This window comes from Kogia breviceps, chromosome 3 (assembly GCF_026419965.1).
Source record: "Kogia breviceps isolate mKogBre1 chromosome 3, mKogBre1 haplotype 1, whole genome shotgun sequence".
NCBI lineage: Eukaryota > Metazoa > Chordata > Mammalia > Artiodactyla > Physeteridae > Kogia > Kogia breviceps.
This window is the reverse complement of record NC_081312.1, coordinates 119,533,432-119,557,441: the sequence shown is the minus strand read 5'-3', so window position 1 is coordinate 119,557,441 and position 24,010 is coordinate 119,533,432. Positions and strand designations below refer to the sequence as shown.

The 24,010-nt window shown below is 39.7% G+C and overlaps 1 long non-coding RNA gene across 2 annotated transcripts in view; it reads left to right on the top strand.

Annotated features, from left to right (window-relative positions):
* LOC131752094 (uncharacterized) overlaps positions 1–24,010 on the top strand; it is a 223,494-nt gene that overhangs the window by 129,861 nt on the left and 69,623 nt on the right. For both annotated transcript variants that reach the window (XR_010839763.1, XR_010839764.1), the window contains exons 5-7: positions 1,066–1,296; positions 14,201–14,381; positions 19,085–19,307. This is a non-coding gene — a long non-coding RNA (uncharacterized lncRNA). The remainder of the gene's footprint in view (positions 1–1,065; positions 1,297–14,200; positions 14,382–19,084; positions 19,308–24,010) is intronic.

The window sequence follows — 24,010 nt, the reverse complement described above, 5'->3', positions numbered from 1 at the left end:
TGCCTCCCTGGACCAGCTGTGGCAGCATTGACATGGCTGAAGGATTCCGTCATTCCAGTTGGCCATGGCTCATTAAAACGCGTGGGCTTGCTGGGGGCTAATATTTCCAAATCTGTGCAGCTCACAGGGCCATGGAAACAGATTATGACGGGTGTTTTCCAATGTGTCTGATTTGTCCATTGTCACATGCATTGGAGAGGGGAGGAAGGTGTATGATGCACAGAGCTGTTTCCCAACAGCTTGCACCGGGAACCTCCTTTTGAGAATATGTAATCTCTTACCTCTCCTCTTCCTATAGGAATTAAAAGAAAAAACCCATTTTGTCACTTTTGTGTGTTACAAAAATTGAATTTAAGAATTTTTAGACATGTTTTTCCCATCTAATAAGTGATGCATGCTGTTCTATTTACTTTAATTATGTAAGAAAAACATGATTTGTCAACAGACATTCATAAATTACATAGTTTATCAAACTTGGTCAAGAAACACAATTTTAAAATGCAAATGGAAATTTAATTATGTATTGGCATTGAAAATAGGCAAGACCTGCTTTTGCAACCTCATGTTTGGAATTTTTGCATTTCGACTTAAAAAAATTCAACTGCGTAATTTTGAGTTTTATTTTTAAATATTGACATAAAAGAGGAGAATAGACCACTTGCCATTATTTCTTTAAAGTATCCCATTGGTGCAGTGGATAGCTTCATTCCCAGTAAAGGAAGAAGCATGGATTTCTCATTATAGTTTTCTCACTTTAACATTGGCTTCTGGAATGTTGGAGATAGCCTGAAGGGCTACTGAGGCTTTTGACTAGATAAATGAAATTTAGAGATTAGGCTCAGAAAATGTAGGAGTGATTTGGCAGTATTATCATTTTTAAGCTTCTTATGTAGGATGACAGCTTCTGAGATGGTTCCTTCTTCTTGAGTGTGGGCTGAATCTAGTGACTTGCTTCTAATGAAGAAAGTGATGGGATATTTCTTCCAAGATTAGGTTGTAAAGGACTATGACTTCTCTTTTGTTCTCCCTCTCCCTCTCTCTTCTCACTTGCTCACTCTGATGAAGCTGGCTGCCATGTTGTAAGGAAGCCTCCACACACCCCCTCCAGGGCAACTTCCAGCCAAGAGCTAATAACGATCTGAATCTCTCAGTCCAGTGTCCCGTGAGGAGCAGAATCTTGCTGCAACCATGCAGTGAGCTTGGAAATGGATTTCTTCCCAGTCGAGCCTTCAGATGACTGCAGCCCCCTCAGCACCTTGATTGCACCTCTGAGACATCTTGAGCCAGAGGACTCAGGTAAGCTGTGTCCAGAGTCACAGACATAATGTGAGATAATATGTGTTTTTATTTTAATCCACTAAGGTTTAGAATAATTAGTTATGCTGCAATAGATAATTAATACACTTTGTTATTTTCTTGTTGATTTCAACATCACTGTTCCTTATGCTTCTGGTCTTTAACCAGTGGCTACACATTAAGGGAAATCTGGTGTACATGGCATAGTATCAGAAATACAACAAGGTCATTCAGAATCAGCCTGGGCAGCTGAGCCCCAAACCACCCAAAGGTCTGAATCATGAATGTGCCCATCTTCCCTCTCAAGCAGTCTCACTAAAAATACACAGAGGCTCTCACATAGCTTTGTTTGTTTTAAAGAGAAAACATATTTACTTCCTTGGTTGATTTAAAAAAGATGCCATTGCCACCTTTTGTGATGTGAATCCAGGTGATGGCTAAGGGGAAAAAAGAACATCCATCTGGCAGCCAGGAAAAGAGAGCGTGTGGGGGACCCTATGGGAGGTTTTGATAGGTCAGGACTGGAGGTGGAAAATAGCCTGTCTGCTCACATTTGATTGGCCAAAATTAAGTCACATGACCATGTCACACTGCAAAGGAAGCTGGGAAATATAATCTAGAGCTGTGCCCAGAAGGTGGAGGAGACAGATTTTGGCAACACATAGCAGTATCTGCCAAAATGATGAACTCTTATGAAGTTGAATTGAGCCTCTAGGACAGCGGTCCCCAACCTTTTTGGCATTAGGGACTGGTTTCGTGGAAGACAATTTTTCTATGGCCCAGTGGGGGAAGGTTCAGGTGGTAACGTGAGTGATGGGGAGCAGCAGATGAAGCTTTGCTTGCTCACTGCTCACCTCCTGCTGTGTGGCCTGGTTCCTAATAGGCCACAGACCGGTACCAGTCTGCGGCCCGGGGTTTGGGGACCACTGCTCTAAGATGTACAGACATCATACTAAGCATTACAGACACAAACAAGGTAAAAAAGTGTGGTCCTTGTTCTCAAAGACATCACAGTCTAGCTGGAGGAGTCTGTTGATGAAAAGTGGTTTAGAAATCAAGTCTTATGCCAGCTTTCACCATCCCCATGTGAAAAACGGTAGCAACTACAGAGTGTTCTGTTCATCGGCTGAACAGTACATGTTCATCTTGCAGAGATTTTATCCCCAACGCCAGGGGGCCACAAAACCACTCACCTTAAGACTCTCTTTGTTAGAAACTACGTACATGACAAAACCTCTCCCTACCCTGGTGGAATGTTTGTGACTGTGATCTTGCAAGTGGCATGTGTGGGAACCAATTAGGCCAATGGTCTGAAACTCCAACAACACCTACTTGCAGGAATGATGTTTTCCAGGGTAGTTTTCAATGTTTTTGCCAAGAATTGGGGAATTAGGTGTAGACTGGAGCAAGCTCTTTGGAAACATAATTTTGGACTATAGACTGAAGTTGAAAATATGCATAACCTGTGACCCAGCAGTGTTCTCCCACCTTGGGGAATATTTTGATCATGTACACCAGCATAAGAACATTCATCGCAGTGATGTCTGTAACAGTAAAAAACTGACAACTGCACAAATGTTCATAAACAATAGAATAACTTATGGTATAGCCACATAATGGAATATTATACAGCAGTGAACATGAATAATTTATAGCTTCATGCATCAACATGAATGAATCTCAAAAACATAATCTTGAGTGTAAAACACAAGTCATACAGGAATAGATAAGGATGATTTCATTTATATAAAGTTCAAAAACATTCCAAACATTCCATTAATGACCTTGGCCTTACTTGCCCAGCTTCTCATGCCAACCCCGGCATTATAGTGAAGTCCCACCCAGCCAAAGCTGAGAGGGAGGATGGAGGAAGGGACAGACAAAGAGAGAGAAGAAGAAGACAAAGAAGAAGAAGAGGAGAAGGAGAAGGAGGGGGAAGGGGAGGGAGGAGAGAGAATGAATATGTGTATGTGGAGGGTAATATGGTTTGAGAATGGAAGAGAGATCCAGGTTTTCTGACCCCACTTACATGTTCAAAAAATGCACACGTGGACTGGACATCTATTGAACAATTTTATGTCCCTTTCACTGTGCAAAGCAATTCCGTATATTTCAAGTCATTTCATCCTCACAGTAGCCCTGCAAGGACATGTAGTTGTTCCCATTTTCCCTATTAGGAGTGTAAAACTCAAGGAGGTTAAGGGATTTACCCAAGGTCATCATGGTGGGGATGGGAACTTTGGTGTTCAGTCTCAAAATGTATAGATGCAGAAGTTCAGGGAATATGCTTGGAAAAATCTAGTGGGAAATAACTTCATCTAAACCACTGCCCCTTTGAATACTGCCATCTCAGCCCGGAAACCCCCCTTCCCCATTTTATTATTTTTGTTCCAGGGTACATCATTTGGAGGGCAAATAAAGTGCTAGCAGCATTCTCCCTGCATTGGCTCCATAGGCCCACTCCTTTGAGCAGGTGGCTTGGTCCTTGCAGATGTGGTTGAGCTTACACATCTGGCAAGCATTAGTTAGTGGGCAGCAAATGCTATTTCACAGCCCTAATGAAATTTGGGTCTGCTGCATTTTAATAAACCATCCAAGGAAGCAAGATCCCTGGCATTTTCTTGGCAGTAAGGTTCTGGAAGAAACAGAAAAATTTCTATCATCATGATGGATTTGGTTATTTTCATCTTGTACAAAGTTACTCACAGTTGAAAGTCTGGACAAGATAGCTCTTGATTAAATGAAAACTGTGTCTGACTAGTACATAAGTTATGTAGTGGAGGAGCAGAAAAATCAGAGGGTGCTTTTATTAGCTCAGTCCCCATAATGGTTTAACTCAAACTGGAGAAGCTCTTCTACCTTGCAAGTATGTCAAACAGGTACATGGTTGAAACATGTCCTTGAAGAAATGAAAACTCTGGTTGGAGACTGAGTTTTGGTAATGGGCACTCGCTGTTCTGGATATTGTCATTTTCATCTTTGCAGTTGTACTGCTTTGCTTTGTGCTTATTAATCCATTAGTCCTACCCCTACCACATCTACACCCAAGGGTCCTATTTCTATATCTTATGGTTTATTTGCTTGGCCTGTGAGCCCTTGAATTGCCTTCCTCATTCTCACCCATCCATCCCATGTTCCTAGACATATATTAAATGTACAGTTTTGTCTTTCCCCAGGAGTCACTAAGCTAGCTAATTGAAACGGGGAGGACAATGCAGTCAGATGGAGTCAACTGCATTTTTTTTTTCTCCTGGGGACTTGAATTTAGAAGGGAATGGTTTAAAAAAAGAGAATGGTAGTAAATAATGCTGTTCAATAAATATTCCTGATTCTCCTTCTAAGCACACGGTAGGACTGCATTTCTTGGCTCCATTGTGGTTGGACAGAGCCTTTGAATAGTTCTGACCAAAGAGCTGTGAGCAGAACTGACATGGGTTATTTCAAGGATACACAAGACCCCTAGAATTCGTTTCCCCTTTGTCATGGCAACCCGCTGGAGTCCATAGCAGCTCTGATGAGCAGATCCCCTACCAATACACCATGGACTATAAAATAAGTGAGAAATAAAACTTTGTTTCTTAGAGAACAAACTTATGGTTATCAAAGGGGGGGAAAGGGGTAGGGGAGGATAAATTAGTAGTTTGGGACTAACATATACACACTACTATATACAAAATAGATAACTAACAAGGACCTACTGTATACTACAGGGAACTCTGCTCAATATTTTGTAATAACCTAAATGAGAAAAGAATAGATACATGCATATGTATAACTGAATCACTTTTCTGTACACCTGAAACTAACACAACATTGTTAATCAACTATACTCCAATATAAAATAAAAATTTTAAAAAAAAGAAAAGATAAATAAAATAAAAGCTACTGAGATGGAATTGTTTATTACTACAGCATAATATAGTTTATACTGACTGATACAGAGAGAGAGAAAGAAAAATACGGGTAAGTAAGAAAAGGAAGAGTGATCAAAGCGAGTTTTTATGTCTGTATGCTGGGATTGTAATATATGATCTTGGGAGTGATGGTGGTCCATTGGTTGTCCATTCATACAGTATGTAACCTTTTGATTCTGGCTTCTTTCATTGAACATGATGCATCTGAAATTAATATATCCTGTGGCATGTATCAGTAGTTTGTTTTATTTTATTGCTAATTCAGAATAAGTAGCTGAGAAAGCTACCCCACAGGAAGCTCACCATCACTGCCTTGTCAAATTTTCTACCCTAACCACTTGCAACCCCAGTATAACATGGACACCTTATTTTGCTATTGGCAGAAAAGAGATGTAAAATTTTTAATTTGTTTTTTTAAAAAACAAACTAGGAATCCAGAGGTTTCGGGGTACTCCATGAAGCACTGGAAAGAACCTGTCATTTCCCAGCAGATCATGAAGATCAGTTAACATTACTACAGTATGTCTTGAACTGCAACACATGTGCTCATGTGTGTCAGAGGTTATTTGAAGCTCCCAGGGTATTTTTCTGGAGCACTTGACTCAACTCTTTGGAATAAATGCTTAATAACGTATTTACTTAAAAAATCAACTGAAAAGTACTTATAGAAAAGTACACAGATCACAAATGTACATATCACTGAGTTTTCAAAAACTGAACACACCCTTGTAACAGTGAACTCAGATCGAGATATAGTACCTACTCCCTCTAAGGTCACCATTACCCTGCCTCCTAGCACTGGAGGTTAGTCTTGCCTGTGTTTGTGCTTTAAATGAGTGAAAGCATATGCAATGTACTCTTTTGTGTCTAGGTCTTTCACTCAACATTGATTGTGGGATTCATCCATCTTTTGAATGTAGTTGTAGTTTGCTCATCCTTAATGTACAGTATTCCATTGTGTGACTGTCACGCACTTCATTTATCTGCTCTAGTGTGGATGCACATATGGGTATTCTCTAGGTTTTGGCTCTGATATAGTGCTGCTAAGAACATTACAAACCATATTCCTTGGTGAATATATGTATGCATTTCTACTGGGTATCTATATCTAGGAGTGAAAATGCTGAGTGATAGGGTATACATATGTCTGCCTTTAGTAACTATGACCAAATAGTTTTTCAAAGTTACTTAATTTATTATTAAAAAATTTACATAGAGTACATTTGTATGGATGTACCACAGTTTGTTTATCCATTAACATGATGAAGGACATTTGGGTTGCTAACTCTTGGTGATTATGAATAATGCTGTTTTATATTAATGAAATTAAGATGGTTGCTGGTGTTCAGGTCTTCTATATTTTTCTGATTTTATGCTTCTTGTTATTTTTTTCATTTTGTTTTTTATTTTTATTAAATATAGTTGATTTATAATGTTTCAGGTGTATAGAAAAGTGATTAATTTATATATGTATACATACTTAGATTCTTTTTCATTATAGGTTATTATAAAATATTTAATATAGTTCCCTGTTATACAGTAGGTTGTGCCTGTTGTTCTATTGGTTTTTGAGAGATGAGTATTAAAATATCCAAATCTGTGGATTTATCTGTTTCTTCTTCCAGTTTTTGTCACTGTTGCTTCATGTATTTTGAGGCCTGGTAGTTAGCTGCATGCTCATTTGGGGTTGCTTTCTCTTATTGAATAGACCCTTTCATTGTCATATACTGTAATGTCCCTTCTCATCTCTGGTATTTTCCTTGTTATGAAGTCTACTTTCTCTGAGATTAAAATAGTCACTTCCAAATTTCTTCTGATTAGTGTTTGCATCATATATCTTTTTCCCTTTGTTTATTGTTAACTCATCTATATCATTATCTTTAAAATTGGTTTCTTATATATAGCACATAGTTGAGTCTTTAAAAACCTTTTCTAAGTGCAAGCTGATAATTTCTGACTTTTAATTGGTGTGTTTAGGCCACTTACATTGATTATTGATATGGTTGAATTTTGGCTTCCCTTTTATTATTTGTTTTCATTCCTCTGTTTCCTCTCTTGCTTTCTTTTGGGTTGAGTAGTTTTTAGTCTTTCATTAAATTTTTTTCTGTTAACTTTTGGGTTTCTCTCTTTGTGTAGATTTCTTTAGTGTTGATCTAGGGATGATAATTACATATTAATTTTTACAGTCTAATTAGAGTTAATATTTTATCACTTCAAGTAGAGTGTGGAATCCTGACAACCATTTAAATCCTTTAGCCTCTGTCACTTTAAGTTTAGTTGTTATATGCATTATATTTACATACATTGAAAATCTCACCAGACAATATTGTAACTTTTGCTTTTAATAGTCATAAATATTTTTAAAAACTTAAGAGGAGAAAAATAGTTCAATACATTACTCAGATATTTATCATTTCTGTTGGTCTTCCTTCCTTACAAAATTCCACATTTTGTTTGGTATCACTTCTCTGCATAAATAACTTCCTTTATCATTTCTTTTTGAGCAAGTCTGCTAACAATGATTATCTCACTTTTCCTTCATCTAAGAGTATTTTTATTTTACACTTATTTCTGAAGGATATCTTCACAATAGAGAATTATGCATCAACAGTTCTTTTCTTTCAGCATGCTATAAAGATGTTTTCATTCCTTCCAATACACATTGCTTTGAAAAATAATCTTCAGTAACTTGAATTGTTGCTCCTTTATGTGTAATGTGTCTTTTATCTTTGATTTTCATCAGGTTGATTATGATGTACCGAGGCACAGTTTTTCTTGAGTTTCTCTGGTCTGGTGTTCATTGAGATTCTTAAATCTTAATTTATGCCTCATAATATTTGGGAAGTTTTTAGCTATGCTTTTTCAAATATTTTCTTTCTGCATCAGTTTATTTCTTCTCTCTTCTGGAAATCGAATGACACATATGTTAAACCTTATTGAATTGTTCTACAGGTCCTTGAGACTCTGTTCATTTTTTAACACCATTTTTGTTTGTTTGTTTTCAGTTGGACAACTTTTGTTGATGTGTCTTCATGTTCACTGACTCTGTCATTTCCATTCTTCTATTTAACTCAAATAGTGAATTTTCTATTTCGGTTATTATATTTTATGGTTTAAAATTTTTCTTTTGGTTCTTTTGTATACTTTATACCCTTTCTGCCCAGAATTTCTATCTTTCCATTTGTTTCAAGAGAGTCCTAACTTACTTTCTAGAGCATGGTTATCATACCTGTTTAAAAATCTTTGATAATTCCAACATTGGGTAACCTCAGTACTAGCATCTGTGATTACTTTATTATGGTTTTTGTATGTCATGTAATTTTGGGTTGTATCCTGGACATTTCAAATATTATGTTATGAGATTCTGTGTTCTGTTGAAATTCTCTGGAGAATGTTGATTTTTTTTTTTTTCTTTTTTGGCAGGCATCTTCTTAGTTTTAGGCTTCAAGTCTTGAGCTGTCTCTCATGGCTTATGGTTCCAGTATTAGCTCAGTTTTTTTCTTTGATTGTCTCTCATTTTTTATTTTTAACTAGACTTTATTTTTTAGAGAAGTTTTAGGTTCACAGAAAAAATGAGTGAGAAGTATAGACAATTGCTAAGTAGCTCTTGCCCTCATACACACACAGCCTTCCCCATCACCAACATCCAGAGCAGTAATTTGTTATAATCAATGAACCTACACTGACACATCATTATCACCAAAAGTCCATAGTTTACATTAGGGTTCAATTTTGGTGTCGTACATTCTATGGGTTTTGACAAATGTATAATGAAATGTACCAACCATTGTAGTATCATACAGAATAGTTTTGCTGCCCTGAAAAATTTGGGTATGAGTCCAGTTTTCAAATGTTTGCTGTGCTATTTTGACCTGCTGCACGTTTGTTCCTTTTGGGGACAAGTTTGGGACCTGAGCAATAATCTGGACCTAAGTTCATTTCTCAAAACCTTTGGTATGCTGTTTGAGGTCAACTCCATATATGCACAGTTCAGAAATGGATGTAGAACTTGATCCACATCTTTTTGCCATCCATTTCTCAAAACTCCATTCTCTTCATGACTCCTCCAACACTCCCCAGATCTTTGGGTTCCCTTTTTCTGGTTCTTAGGCTAGAAAGGTGAGAGTTTAGCCTCTCAGTGCTGTCGTGTATTTCCCATGACTGGGTCTGGCTCCAAGGTGAAGCAGCAAGAGAGAAGAGAGAGAGAAAAAAGCAGCCATGATTCCCATCTGCTTTTTCATTCGTATGATCAGAAAGGAGGATTTTCATGTGACTTCATGGCTGCTGCTGCAACTATCATGGGAGCACAGTTCTGGGACATTTTCCAGGGACAAGACACAGAGATAAAGAAAAAACAGCGGGTTTTCCTCACTCTGTCTGTTCCACAGGGCCCTCTTTGCTGGTCCTCTGACCATAAAAAGATGACTTCTTGTCATCCTTTTCCCTCCGTGACTGTTGATCAGTCTGGGATTTGACCTTCTCCAAGTCTGCGATGGGAGACATGGGAGGAAAGAAACAACCAGAGACTCCTGGCCGTGTCCATCTGCCTTTGAGTGTTAATCCTCCCTGCATCTGCCCGTTATCATTTCCTTCTCAGACTTCTCTGATGATTGCTTTATGTATCCTGCCCAGGGTTTTAGTTGCAATCACTGGGAGAGGCAGAGTGGAGTGAGGTTGCTCCATCATACCCAGCTCTAGAAGTCTGCTTAATAGTTTAACTGGTAAGAAATTCTAAATTTTTTTTAAAAACATCTTTATGGGAGTATAACTGTTTTACAATAGTGTGTTAGTTTTTCCTTTACAACAAAGTGAATCAGTTATACATATACATATGTTCCCATATCTCTTCCCTCTTGCATCACCCTCTCTCCCACCCTCCCTATCTCACCCCTCTAGGTGGTCACAAAGCACAGAGGTGATCTCCCTGTGCTATGTGGCAGCTTCCAACTAGCTATCTAAATTACATTTGATAGTGTATATATGTCCCTGCCACTCTCTCGCTTCGTCACAGCTTACCCTTCCCCCTCCCCATATCCTCAAGTCCATGCTCTAGTAAGTCTGTGTTTTAAGGAATTCTGAATTTTATTTTTATATGAAAACATGCAGAGTAAGACTGCAAGATTGACACGAACTTTTCAGATAAAGCTTAAGTGTTTGAGTACATCTAAGATTGTAGGAGACTTCATCTCTCTGCTTAGAGAGAAGACAAGCTGGAGAAGGGGTGCCCCCATTGGGAGAGATAATAGGGTTAACAAAGACTCCTGTTCATTGTGTGACTGACCAGCCCTGTGAGAATCTGCAGTCCCTCTTTCCTCATTAAGACTTAAAAAAATTTTTTTTTATACAGTAGGTTCTTATTAGTTATCTATTTTATACATATCAGTGTATATATGTCAATCCCAGTTCATCACACTTGCCACTTTCTTCATACCACCACCCTTGCCACTTTCCCCACTTGGTGTCCATACATTTGTTCTCTACATCTGTATTTCAATCTCTGCCCTGAAAAGTGGTTCATCTGTACTATTTTTCTAGGTTCCACATATATGCGTTAATATACGGTATTTGTTTTTCTCTTTCTGACTTCACTGGGTATGACAGTCTCTGGATCAATCCACATCTCTACAAATGACCCAATTTTGATCCATTTTATGGCTGAGTAATATTCCATTGTATATATGTACCACATCTTCTTTATCCATTCATCTGTCAATAGGCATTTAGGTTGCTTCCATGACCTGGCTATTGTAAATAGTGCTGCAATGAACATTGGGGTGCATGTGTCTTTTTGAATTATGGTTTTCTCTGGGTATATGCCCAGTAGTGGATTGCTGGGTCATATGGTAATTCTATTTTTAGTTTTTTAAGGAACCTCCATACTGTTCTCCATAGTGGCTGTATCAGTTTACATTCCCACCAACAATGCAAGAGGGAACCCTCTCCAGCATTTGTTGTTTGTAGATTTTCTGATGATGCCCATTCTAACTGGTGTGAGGTGATACCTCATTGTAGTTTTGATTTGCATTTCTCTAATAATTAGTGATGTTGAGCAACTTTTCATGTGCTTCTTGGCCATCTGTATGTCTTCTTTGGAGAAATGTCTATTTAGGTCTTCTGCCCATTTTTGGATTGGGTTTTTTGTTCTTTTAATATTGAGCTGCATGAACTGTTTATATATTTTGGAGATTAATCCTTTGTCCATTGATTCATTTGCAAATATTTTCTCCCATTCTGAGGGTTGTCTTTTCATCTTGTTTGTAGTTTCCTTTGCTTTGCAAAAGCTTTTAAATTTCATTAGGTCCCATTTGTTTATTTTGTTTTTATTTCCATTACTCTAGGAGGTGGATCAAAAAATATCTTGCTGTGATTTATTTCAAAGAGTATTCTTCTTATGTTTTTCTCTAAGAGTTTTATAGTGTCTGGTCTTACATTTAGGTCTGTAATCCATTTTGAGTTTATTTTTGTGTATGGTGTTAGGGAGTGTTCTAATTTCATTCTTTTACATGTAGCTGTCCAGTTTTCCCATCACCACTTATTGAAGAGACTGTCTTTTCTCCATTGTATATCCTTGACTCCTTTGTCATAGATTAGCTGACCACAGGTGTGTGGGTTTATCTCTGGGCTTTCTATCTTGTTCCATTGATCTGTATTTCTGTTTTTGTGCCAGTACCTTGTTGTCTTGATTACTATAGCTTTGTAGTATAGTCTGAAGTCAGGGAGTCTGATTCCTCCATCTCGGTTTTTTTCCCTCAAGACTGCTTTGGCTATTCAGGGTCTTTTGTGTCTCCATACAAATTTTAAGATTTTTGGTTCTAGTTCTGTAAAAAATGCCACTGGTAATTTGTTAAGGATTGCACTGAATCTGTAGATTGCTTTGGGTAGTATAGTCATTTTCACAATATTGATTCTTTCAATCCAAGAACATGGTATATCTCTCCATCTGTTTGTGTTATCTTTGATTTCTTTCATCAGTGTCTTATAGTTTTTGGCATACAGGTCTTTTACCTCCTTATGTAGGTTTATTCCTAGGTATTTTATTCTTTTTGTTGCAGTGGTGAATGGGATTGTTTCCTTAATTTCTCTTTCTGATCTTTTGTTGTTAATGTATAGGAATGCAAGAGATTTCTGTGCATTAATTTTGTATCCTGCAACTTTACCAAACTCATTGATTAGCTCTAGCAGTTTTCCGGTGGCATCTTTAGGATTCTCTATGTATAGTATCATGTCATCTGCAAACAGTGACAGTTTTACTTCTTCTTTTCCAATTTGTATTCCTTTTATTTCTTTTTCTTCTCTGATTGCCGTGGCCAGGACTTCCAAAACTATGTTGACTAATAGTGGCGAGAGTGGACATCCTTGTCTTGTTCCTGATCTTAGAGGAGATGCCTTCAGTTTTTCACCATTGAGAATGATGTTTGCTGTGGGTTTGTCATATATGGCCTTTATTATGTTGAGGTAGTTTCCCTCTATGCCCAGTTTCTGGAGAGTTTTTTTATCATAATTGAATAAATTATGATAAAAATTTGAATTTTGTCAAAAGTTGAATTTTGTCAAAAGCTTTTTCTGCATTTATTGAGATGATCATATGGTTTTTATTCTTCAATTTGTTAATATGATGTATCACATTGATTGATTTGCGTTTATTGAAGAATCCTTGCATCCCTGGGATAAATCCCACTTGATCATGGTGTATGATCCTTATGTGTTGTTGGATTCTCTTTGCTAGTATTTTGTTGAGGATTTTTGCATCTATATTCATCAGTGATATTGATCAGTAATTTTCTTTTTTTGTAGTATCTTTGTCTGGTTTTGGTATCAGGGTGATGGTGGCCTCATAGAATGAGTTTGGGAGTGTTCCTTCCTCTGCAATTTTTTGGAAGAGTTTGAGACGGATGGGTGTTAGCTCTTCTCTAAATGTTTGATAGAATTCACCTCTGTAGCCATCTGGTCCTGGATTTTTGTTTGTTGGAAGATTTTTCAGCACAGTTTCAATTTCATTACTTGTGATTGGTCTGTTCATATTTTCTATTTCTTCCTGGTTCAGTCTTGGAAGGTCATACCTTTCTAAGAATTTGTCCATTTCTTCCAGGTTTTCCATTTTATTGGCATAGAGTTGCTTGTAGTATTCTCTCATGATCCTTTGTATTTCTGCAGTGTCTGTTGTAACTTCTCCTTTTTCATTTCTAATTTTATTGACTTGAGATCTCTCCCTCTTTTTCTTGATGAGTCTGGCTAATGGTTTATCAATTTTGTTTATCTTCTCAAAGAACCAGCTTTTAGTTTTATTGATCTTTGCTATTGTTTTCTTTGTTTCTATTTCATTTATTTCTGCTCTGATCTTTATGATTTCTTTCCTTCTACTAACTTTGGGTTTTGTTTGTTCTTCTTTCTCTAGTTCCTTTAGGTGTAAAATTAGATTGTTTATTTGACATTTTTCTTGTTTTTTGAGGTAGGCTTGTATTGCTATGCACTTCCCTCTTAGAACTGCTTTTCTTGCATCCCATATGTTTTGGATTGTCATGTTTTTGTTGTAATTTTTCTCTAGGTATTTTTAAATTTTCTCTTTGATTTCTTCAGTGATCTCTTGGTTAGTTAGTAACATATTGTTTAGCCTCTATGTGTTTGTATTTTTTACATTTTTTTCCCTGTAATTGATTTCTAATCTCATTGCTTTATAAGAATTTTCTTTAAAGTTTCTCTGCTTCTGTCTTTTTTTGCTGATAATGGGTCCTGTCAGAAATTTTCCCCAGACTTACTGATTCTGGAAAACAGTTGAAAATAACCCTGGCTGCATGGAGCACTGACATCTATTGAGAGTGTTCCTGTATCCCAGCACAGTCGTCCTGGGAGATGGCATCCCTGGGAACTCCATTTCTCTGACATCCTTGCCTGAAGGGGAAGGGGATGAAGGAGATCTCTTGCCATAATGATGCATTGAAATTATGCTTTGAGATGCCATTTTTTGGGAAAAATGTCGTTTTATTTTACAGATGCTTCTTGTTGAAGAACAGGGTGGAGATGGAAGATACTAAGGGCTGAGAGGTGCCCTCCCAAGATGGAAGCAGGAATGAAAGTCTTCTCAACCCTGTGCCCTTGGGAATAAGTGAGATGGCTCTGGGACCTGGTAAGAGTAGAGAGAGTGGACTGGAGAGAGCGAAGGAGACAGAGAAGGTGAGGTCTGCAGATGCCTGAGAGAGGCTACTCTGTAGGGACCAAATGAAAACCAAAAGCAATCAGCGAAGCTTTTTGCGTTGTCTTCTGGCTTCCAAGTGTTTTTGTGGCTGGCCACCAGTGAGAGTGTACTAACCAGTGACCTTTGTAACCAACCCAGAGTACCTTGAAGCAGAGTGGATTTGTCAGGAGTATAGAATTTCCTCATTTTCATTCTAATCTTATTGAATGTATTTGAGGGGATGGAGTGAGGTGAAAAGCTATTTGGACCTCTTCTCAGGCTACTCTCCGCTTCAGAATATACAGGACAATCTCAATCTCTTTTATAAAAAAAATTTATTGAACTATAGTTGATTTACAATATTGTGTTTAATTTCTGCTGTGCAGCAAAGTGACTCAGTTATACATATATACATTCATTTTTTATATTCTTTTCCATTATGGTTTAATCACAGGATATTGAATATAGTTCCCTGTGCTATACAGTAAGACCTTGTTTTTTATCCATCTTATAATGAATAGTTTGCGTTGGCTAACCTCAAACTCTCAATCCATCCCTCCCCCACTCCCCTGCCCCCTTGGCTACCACAAGTCTGTTCTCTATATTTGTGAGTGTTTTTGTCTCATAGATATGTTCATTTGCATCATATTTTAAACTCCAATCTATCTTTTTTTAATGCCCAGTATTCTAGGATCAAAAAGACCCTGCCATCCCCGCAGCCTGGCTGCTGCTCCTGTAACCTTCCATGAAAGGTGATCAGAGCTTTGTGAACCTCAGTTGCCTCAGTCATTTTTGTGAGATGGCTATTTTCTCTCACTGGGACTGTGATTTGAAATTGGATAATCTTAGGTGTTGGACCCTTGATTGTATTTATTATTTTGAGTCATTTCTTGGAATCTCCTAATGTTAGAATGCAACCTTTGTCCCAAGATTCTGTCTCCTACTTGCCCTCACATCAGCTTATTGTTATTGTTAAAAACAATAACTTATTTAACAGTTACTGTTGCTCTTATCTTTAGATATCAAATAATGCCTCCCTCACAGCATCCCATTTGCTGTGTCCTCCTGGTTTTCTCTTCTTCCTCTTTTATACCATTCATTACTTACCCATGGGTCATGTAGAAAGCCATATGCGGGTGAGGAAATGGTGCTGTCAAGACAAGAAAAAGAAAAGCCTACCCTCCTTTCATTTAATGCTTCTTATTGTGGAAACGCTTGTACTGAAAACTGCTAAGAAACAAAAATGGCGGAGAGAAGCCTGGAGGTGGGGATGAGCCCAATCCCCAGACAAGACAGGGAAATGTCAACTACAGGATAAGGAAAGAAATAAGAAATTCCTGGGGTGGGGGGAGACCAACCTACATGTGGTTGGCTGGGATAAACCTCAGGGAAGCAGGAGTGGGATGAAGGAATTTTCCACAGTTAACAGTAGACCCTCTTGTGAGGGATGAAGTAGGGATTGGCTGGTTTGGTGCCTAGGACTCGGCTTAGAAGTGGCTGGCAAGAAGAAGGAAAGACCAATGATAGAACTTAAGTGGGGGGGGTTCTTAGTCTTGGTCCAACATTTGGGGAAATTAGAAAAAAACCCAAACATTCCTGAGCTTTACTCTAGACCAACGCTTCTTGAGCCCTACTCTGCATTAGAATTATTTGGGAATCTTAGTGAAATACAGATTCTGATGAATGAGGTCTCCAGTAGTGTCTGAAATTCTGTATGTCCACTGAGCTCCCTGGTGATGCTGCTGCTGCTGGCTTGAGGACCATACTTTGAGTAGCAAGGGTCTAGAACAATTAAATCATAATCTCTTGTGGGTGGATCCTAGTCATGGATTTTTAAAAAGACTCCCCAGATTTATAGAGTTGAGACCCATCACCTTAGAGCCTAATAAAGGATGGGAGTTCAGGAACTTGTGGGCCACCATGATGAAAGTTCACACCACTGTGAAGATGTGACAGATGGTCTGAGAGGGATCACCGCCTCTGTGTGGAATTAGAAGGATCTCCAAGTTTGCTTGGGGGAGCCAGAGCTAATTCATCATAGCAGGTGGCATTGGCCTCTCTTGAAGAGGGTCACTGTGTGGGGTCTGGGTGCCCTCAGCAAATCCATGTCAAGGATTTCTGTGGTCAACATGTCCCTTAGTGGTGGGAGACTGTTACAAATCTCCCCTCACTCTGGATCCTCCTAGTTACTAGTGTTCTCCTTTTAGAAGGATACTTTTCGGACTTCAAAGACTTCTCTTTTACCCTCAAAATGGCCCAGTCAGGTCTGGGTCAAATATATTTTTTACCCAATGGAAGATGGGACCATATCCAGAACTGTCAACCTAAAACTCAGTCTCAGATGAAGCAAAATTCAAATAAAAACACTTTGAGAGAAGAAGGAAGTAAACACAATACAAAAAACGAAACGGTAGTGGCTGGTTGGGGTCAGTTTGTAGCCCATCAAATGTCCCCCTAAATTACATGGTGCATCATCCATTTCTGGGCTAGTGTTTGCCTTATAAATGTATCGTTATTATTCTTTGAGCAATTTAAACTACTGGCTTGGAGATTATTCCTTTGTTTTCCTGCATGGGCCTAATGCTGCTCCTGCAGAAGCCAGAATTTATCCACCCTTCCTCCATCTCCTCGGGCCCTATCATTCATTCTGATTTTGATTGCCCTGTCATTCTGTGACTTTGGATAATAGGCCATTATTCTACGAATTACTATTATATTTTATTAATAAGAGCCAGGAGAATTGATAGCAGTGAAGTGCTGAAAGATTTGCAAGTGCAGCCCTCATATCTGTTGTCAAGTGTAACTCCGTTAGCCAGTGATGGATGAGGACAGTGCACGCTCCCTCTGTGCCACCTGCCCTTAGCAGCCAGGTGAGTACCAGCCAGACCCTGGATCTGGGGACTGTTGGCTGAGCTTGGCTCAGGGCCTCCCTGAAGGGACAAGAGTAGGAAGGGAGGGTGACACGGAGGACTTACTGTGAGTGGGGTGACCAGTCACACCTGCAAATGGCGTCATGGTCAAAACTCCAAGCACGGGCTGATGAAGGAGAAAGCTATGCATAACTTATATGCAATATTTTTCATGATGTTCCCCCTGATGATCAAAGAAATACCTGCTTATCATAATAGACACATTTGGAAAGTACTGAAAAGTGAAGACTTAAAGAAATGTACCATTTAGAGGCATCCACAAAGCTCACATTTTGGCATATTTCCCTCTCATTATATATTCTTGTGCAGATTTTTCTTTCTATAGTTAAGCTCATTCTTTCTACATAATTCTGTATACTCTTGCTTCCTGTGGCATTGCACTTACCCAAATTGTTCAAGAAAACTCTTCTTAAATATCATTTGACAGCTGCTTTAATGTACTACCATAGAGTTAAATCATGGCTTACTAACCCCTGGGCATATTTACCACCGATCAGGAGGGATCCTTTCTCCACTGATGGATTCCCCTATAAAGCACGGTGCTTGGGGAAATTCTATCAGTCACCTGGATCATCCTTCAGCTCCAACATTTTCTAGATCTGTGGCCAAACTCCCCTTGTAATTGTGGGTAAAATGGGAGTCATAATACTTAGTGGTGCAGAGTTGCTGTATCTCTGAAAGAAGATCATTGCTGTAAAGCATCTGGCATAAAAGCAAGGGCTCTTGAAATCAGTCTAAATCAGCTGCACCAGAATTTCGAGTGTCTTTGCACTTGGTGTCCCTTCCATCTGGAATGTTTTCCCCCTAGAAATCTGTATAGGAATCTGCTTGGTTTCCTACTCAGTAGGAATTTCCTACCCAGCTAATTTGCTCAAAGATGACAATGACAAGAAAGCCATTTTTTTTTAATGGAGAAAGAGACTCACGTGGGTTCCTTCAAGGGCTGTTATTCTGCATGGCCACAGTGCTTTGACTACACAAAGGAGAGCAAAATAAGGCCATCCTTTTTTTAAAATGAGGTGTAGTTGATTTGCAATATTATATTAGTTTCAGGTGTACAACATAGTGATTCTATATATTTATAGATGATATTCCATTTAAAATTATTATAAAATATTGGCTATATTTCCTGTGTCATACAATATATCCTTGTAGCTTATTTGTTTTATACATGGTAGTTTGTACTTCTTAATTCCCTACCCCTATCTTGCCCCTCTTCTCTTCCCTCTCCCCTCTGGTAGCAACTAGTTTGTTCTTTATATCTGTGAGTTTGTTTCTATTTTGTTATATTCATTCGTTTTACGTGTTTCAATTCCACATATAAGTGATAACAAACGGTATTTGTCTTTCTCTGTCTGACTTATTTCACTAAGCATGATACCCTCTTGGTTCATCCATGTTGTTGCTAATGGCAGAATTTCATTCTTTTTAATGGCTGAGTAGTATTCCACGCTGTGTGTGTGTGTGTGTGTGTGTGTGTGTGTGTACACACACCACATCTTCTTTATTCAATCATCTGTTGATGGACACAGGTTGTGCCCATATCTTGGCAATTCTTGTACATGTATCTTTGAGAATTATTGTTTTTGTTTTCTTCGTGTATATACCCAGGAGTGGAATTGTTGGATCATATGGTAGTGCTGGTTTTAATTTTTGAGGAACCTCCATACTGTTTTCCATAGTGGCTGCACCAGTTTACATTTCCACCAACATTGTACTAGGGTTCCCTTTTCTCCACACCCTCACCAGCATTTGTTTTTTTTTTTTTGCAGTATGCGGGCCTCTCACTGTTGTGGCCTCTCCCATTGCGGAGCACAGGCTCTGGATGCGCGCAGGCTCAGTGGCCATGGCTCAGGGGCCCAGCCACTCCACTGGCATGTAGGATCTTCCCAGACCGGGGCACGAACCCAAGTCCCCTGCATCAGCAACCGGACTCTCAACCACTGCGTCAAGAGGGAAGCCCTGTGTTCTTTTTGATGATAGACATCCTGACAGGTGTGAGGTGATATCTCATTGTGGTTTTGATTTGCATTTCTCTGATGATTAGTGATGTTGAGCATCTTTTCATGTGCCTGTTTGCCATCTGTATGTCTTGATTGGGGAAACGTTTATTCAGGTTTTCTGCCCCCTTTTTAATCAGGTTGGGTTTGTTTGTTATTGAGTTATATGAGCTCTTTATATATTAACCCCTTGTCAATCATAGCATTTGCAAATATTTTCTCCTGTTCCATTGGCTGTCTTTTTGTTTTGTTGATGGTTTCCTTTACTGTGCAAAAGCTTTTAAGTTTAATTGGGTCTCAACTGTTTATTTTTGCTTTTGTTTCCTTTGCCTTAGGAGACAGATCCCAAAAAATATTGCTACGACTTATGTCAAGGAGTGTTCTGCCTATGTTTTCTTCTAGGAGCTTTGTGGTTTCCAGTCTTACATTTAGGTCTTTAATCCTTTTTGAGTTTATTTCTGTATATGGTGTGAGAAAATTCCTCTAATTTCATAAAGTGAGGCTACCCTTTGTATGTTTCACACAAAGCTCTTCTCTTCCCTCTCTTTGGCTCTCATTCCCTGACCTGCCCCTTCCGCCTTCCTTCTTCCTCACACTTGATAACTGGGGCTACTTCCAGTATTTTTTACATTCTAAAATTGTCACAACTGATAAAGACCCTGGACCCAGGGTGTGTGGACTCAGGCTCAGTTTGGGCTGGATTCACGTGGGAGGTGTGGAGACCAGTGGTTGAGGGGATCTAAGTGGAGCCCAATAGACCTGGGCTCTCTTTTCTCTCCCACACAGCTTTGCATTTGTGTAATGGGTGCACTGAGAAAATGTGCCTCATATGTTGTTCTAAGGCTTGAATAAGATAAAGCAACTAAGGAGATTAGCTCAATGTTGCTCATTGGAATTGTGGAATGAAAGAGAGTGAGTCCTGTTTTCAAATGGTGACATGAATTCCACTCCTTTTATTTTGTGGAACAATCCATTGTGGAGGTTGCATTCTTTCTGTGACTCCTTTGTTCAGCAAACATGTATTGAGACCTTTTTTGGGATAAGCATTGTGCTAGGTGCTGTGGTACAAAGATGATACCTCGTTCCTTTCATGGGACATCTTAGCAATTTTAATACAATATAAATTAAGTTACATTTCTATGGTTATAGGTTTTTGGAGCAGAGTTAAATCTTACTATTTTTAGCTAACTGGGGAAGGCCCTGAATGATAACATATTTCAGAATAATCCGTCCCATTACTTGACATATTATGGGAAACTCTCAGTAAGTGCAGATTTGAATTAAATTGAACTTAATCTTCTTTAAATACATACTGTAGTAGAAACTAGGTTAACAAGTGTTATCTAATAAAGAGATCCTTGGTGAGAACCAGTTAAGAATGACTATAATTAGTGATTGTTTATCATTGCCAATTTAAATCCTTCGGTATTCCTAAAGTTCTTAGAAGCGCTTAAAAAGTATTTGCACTCTTAAGAGGCTTTAAAAACATTTTCACTAGAATCTTGTTGACACAGTTAATTAACAGTTAGAATAATAGACACAAATCCTTTCTTCCCAGGTTGTACTGGGGTAAAGCTCAGTCACAGCACAATTATTTCCAAAATTCTGGTGTGTGAAATGCTGGATGGGGTCTTAGCTCTGGTTAGTAATGAGCTGAAAAAACATTAACTCCAGGCATCTTCCCCATCCTTAGTCCAGCCCTACCTAATGGGTTTTGTTCAAAATGTTTCAGATTTCTCAATTTTTTCTACAGAACTCCTTTTACTTGTAATATCTGTGACATGGCAATCTCAATTCTGAAATGAGCCATTATCTACGGATTTTTTTTTTTTTGTGGTCACTATTTCTGACAAGAAAGTCAGTATGCACATCAGATCTGTGGTTTGGGACTTCAAAATACAAACAAACCTCACAGGCTGAAAGTATTAATTTTCCAGGTGAAACCAGCCGTAAATGATACAAAATCTGTACCTTTTGTTTTCACACGCCCAAATGTGCATTAAAGATATGTGTAGGCTTGTTCACGACAATTAGTTGGAATACACAGAAGGGGAGAAAAAAGTGGAGAAAGGGGGATTTTAAACAGATGGGGTTCTGGAAGTGTGGCTCTGGGAATCTTCTGGCAATCTCTGCAGCTGTAGGGAGGACCGCCCCTGCCCATTTTTCTCCAGGCAGGATTTCATGCTTGTCTCTTTTCTGGACACGAGTCAGGTGTGCTGGGATTGGAGTGGGCCTGCCAGGCCCCTTTGCCACTTGGCTGCCAGTATATTTGCAGCCTTTGCCAGCCCCACTGGGGAGACTGAGCTTGGCCACAGCTGGGACCTCTCTGTCAGCAGGGCTGTGGGGAGAAAGGAGGCCCTTCTTAAGGTTGGGATGGACAGCAGATTTTAACGATGTGAACATAACCTTTGTATAAAAATTTAAAAAAAGAAAAGAAAAGAAAGAAAGGAAGGAAGGAAGGAAGGAAGGAAGGAAGGGAGGGAGGAAGGAAGGAAGGAAGGAAGGAAGGAAGGAAGGAAGGAAGGAAGGGAGGGAGGAAGGAAGGAAGGAAGGAAGGAAGGAAGGAAGGAAGGAAGGAAGGAAGGAAGGAAGAAAGAAATAATTGATACAGAAAGAAAAGAAAAAGAGAAAAAAGTTCTTGGGTAAAAGGTGGATTTGAATTCACTTTGGTTTTTCCCTGTCACTGAATGCACCCAGTGGCCAGGAGAGAGGGGAACTGGGGCCGTGGTCCTCAAGGGCCTGGACCTGCAGCATCTGCATCTGTGAACTTGACCCAAGCACAAATTCTTGGGCCCCTCCCCAGACCTCCTGCAGCAGACACTCTGGGGCTGAGGCCCAGTGATTTGTGTTTACCAAGCCCTCCAGGTGATACTGATGTAGCAGAAGTTTGCAAATTGCTGGCTTAGAAGCGTACCAACATCTGGCTTTGAGTATTTCTTTGTTACGCTCCAACAGAGGGAATCTTAGATTTAGCATCTCTGAGTCCTCACCTACAAGGTGGAGGTGATACTGACCATCCCTTTATTCAACAGATATGTACTGCAAAGCTACTGAGCCAGGACAGTGGAAAGGAAAACCAGAAAGGACTTGAGATCAGAGACCTTAAAGCCTGGTGGGGGAAACAGACATTGAGCGAATCATCAGAAAACAAAAGTATATTGACCAACTGCAGTGAGCGTTCTGGAGGAAAGAGTCACAGGCTCGGAGAGTTTGAGACAGGAACACCTGGCCTAGTTTGGGGACTTGAAGAAGATTCCTTGAGACAGTGACATTTGAACTGTCAGCTGAAGGACGAGAAGGGTGAGAAGGATATGAGTGAGGGAGGGGGTGGGGGGGTCCAGGCTGGAGAAAGACCTCATGTGAAGCCCATGAGTGGGTGGGGAGAGCACCACCTAGCTAAGGAAGAGTGGTTCCCAAATTTGTCTGCACCCTAGAATCACCTGGGGAGCCTCAAAAAATACCGATGTCCGGGCCACACCTCTAGAGGTTGTGATTCAGTTAAATATTAAAAGAGCCCAGGTGATTCTAACATGGGACAAGTTTGAGAACCACTGAACTGAAAGATGAGAGTGTACAGAGCCCAGAAGGGAAGAGGTATGCAGAGGAGATGAGGGGCCAGGTGAAGGGTGCAGGTCTTTCTCTTAAATACAGGGAGTGCTCAAGTAGGGCTGTAAGAGTGGGGGTGACCCGAGAAGATCTGTACTTGGCAAAGATGACTCTAGTGGCATTGGGAAGAAAATGAATTTGGGGGAGTGCGGTCAGTTGCAAGAGGAGGAGGAGATAAAGACAGAGATAAGATCATTGACCCATCTCAGCACAGAGGACGAGGAGGTGGGGAATTCATGACGGCCCTTATTTCTGCCTTGCAGATTTGCAGAGGCTGGCTGAGGACCAAGTTTGGGGGAAGTCATGAGTTTGGCTTTGGATGTATTGAATTCACTGCAAAGTGGCAGAAGAATACCATAAACAGTGGCTTGAACAAGTGAGGGGTTTGTGTGTCATGTGTAACAAGAAGGCTTGATGTAGTGGGTCCAGGGCTGGAGTGGTGGCTCCAAGGTGCTTTGAAAAATGTAGACTGCATCTTTCCGCTCTGCCACTTTGGGCTTATGGTTGTGGCTTTGTGGTCCTAGGTGTTTGCTGTCCCTCCAGCTTCCCCTCCCCATTGCAGGCAGAAAGAAGCAGGAAGCGGGCAGTGAGGGGTGTGTGTAGGAAACAGCAGCCTGTGTCAGGAATGTGCAAGCTTTCCCCCAGACCCTCTGCTTGTGTCCTGCTGGCCATAACTGTGTGCACAGCCACCCCTATTGGGAAGGCAGTCTGGGGAGCATACTACACCCAGAACCAAGGTTCTGGTCATAAGGAATAAAGGGGAATGGATAGTGGGTAACTGGCACAGTGCATACACCTAAGATGCTTTTTACAGCCAAGGAGAGATGTTGCGTAGCTAGCCGAGAGGTAGCTCAGAGGCAGCAAGTGATAAGCATTTCATGGTCAGGATTATAGCAATAGCATTAGGATCCTTTCCAGTGAAAAAGGGACATATTCTTTGTGACTCCTGCTGTTACCCCACTGAAGAGTGTTCAAGTTAAAGAAATTTGTAATCTTGATCTAGGTCTTTCTCCTAAATAATATCAAGAATCATATGATCCTTGGGCTTATAAATGTCTGGTCAGCTGACAGGACAACTTGAGTCTTACAGTA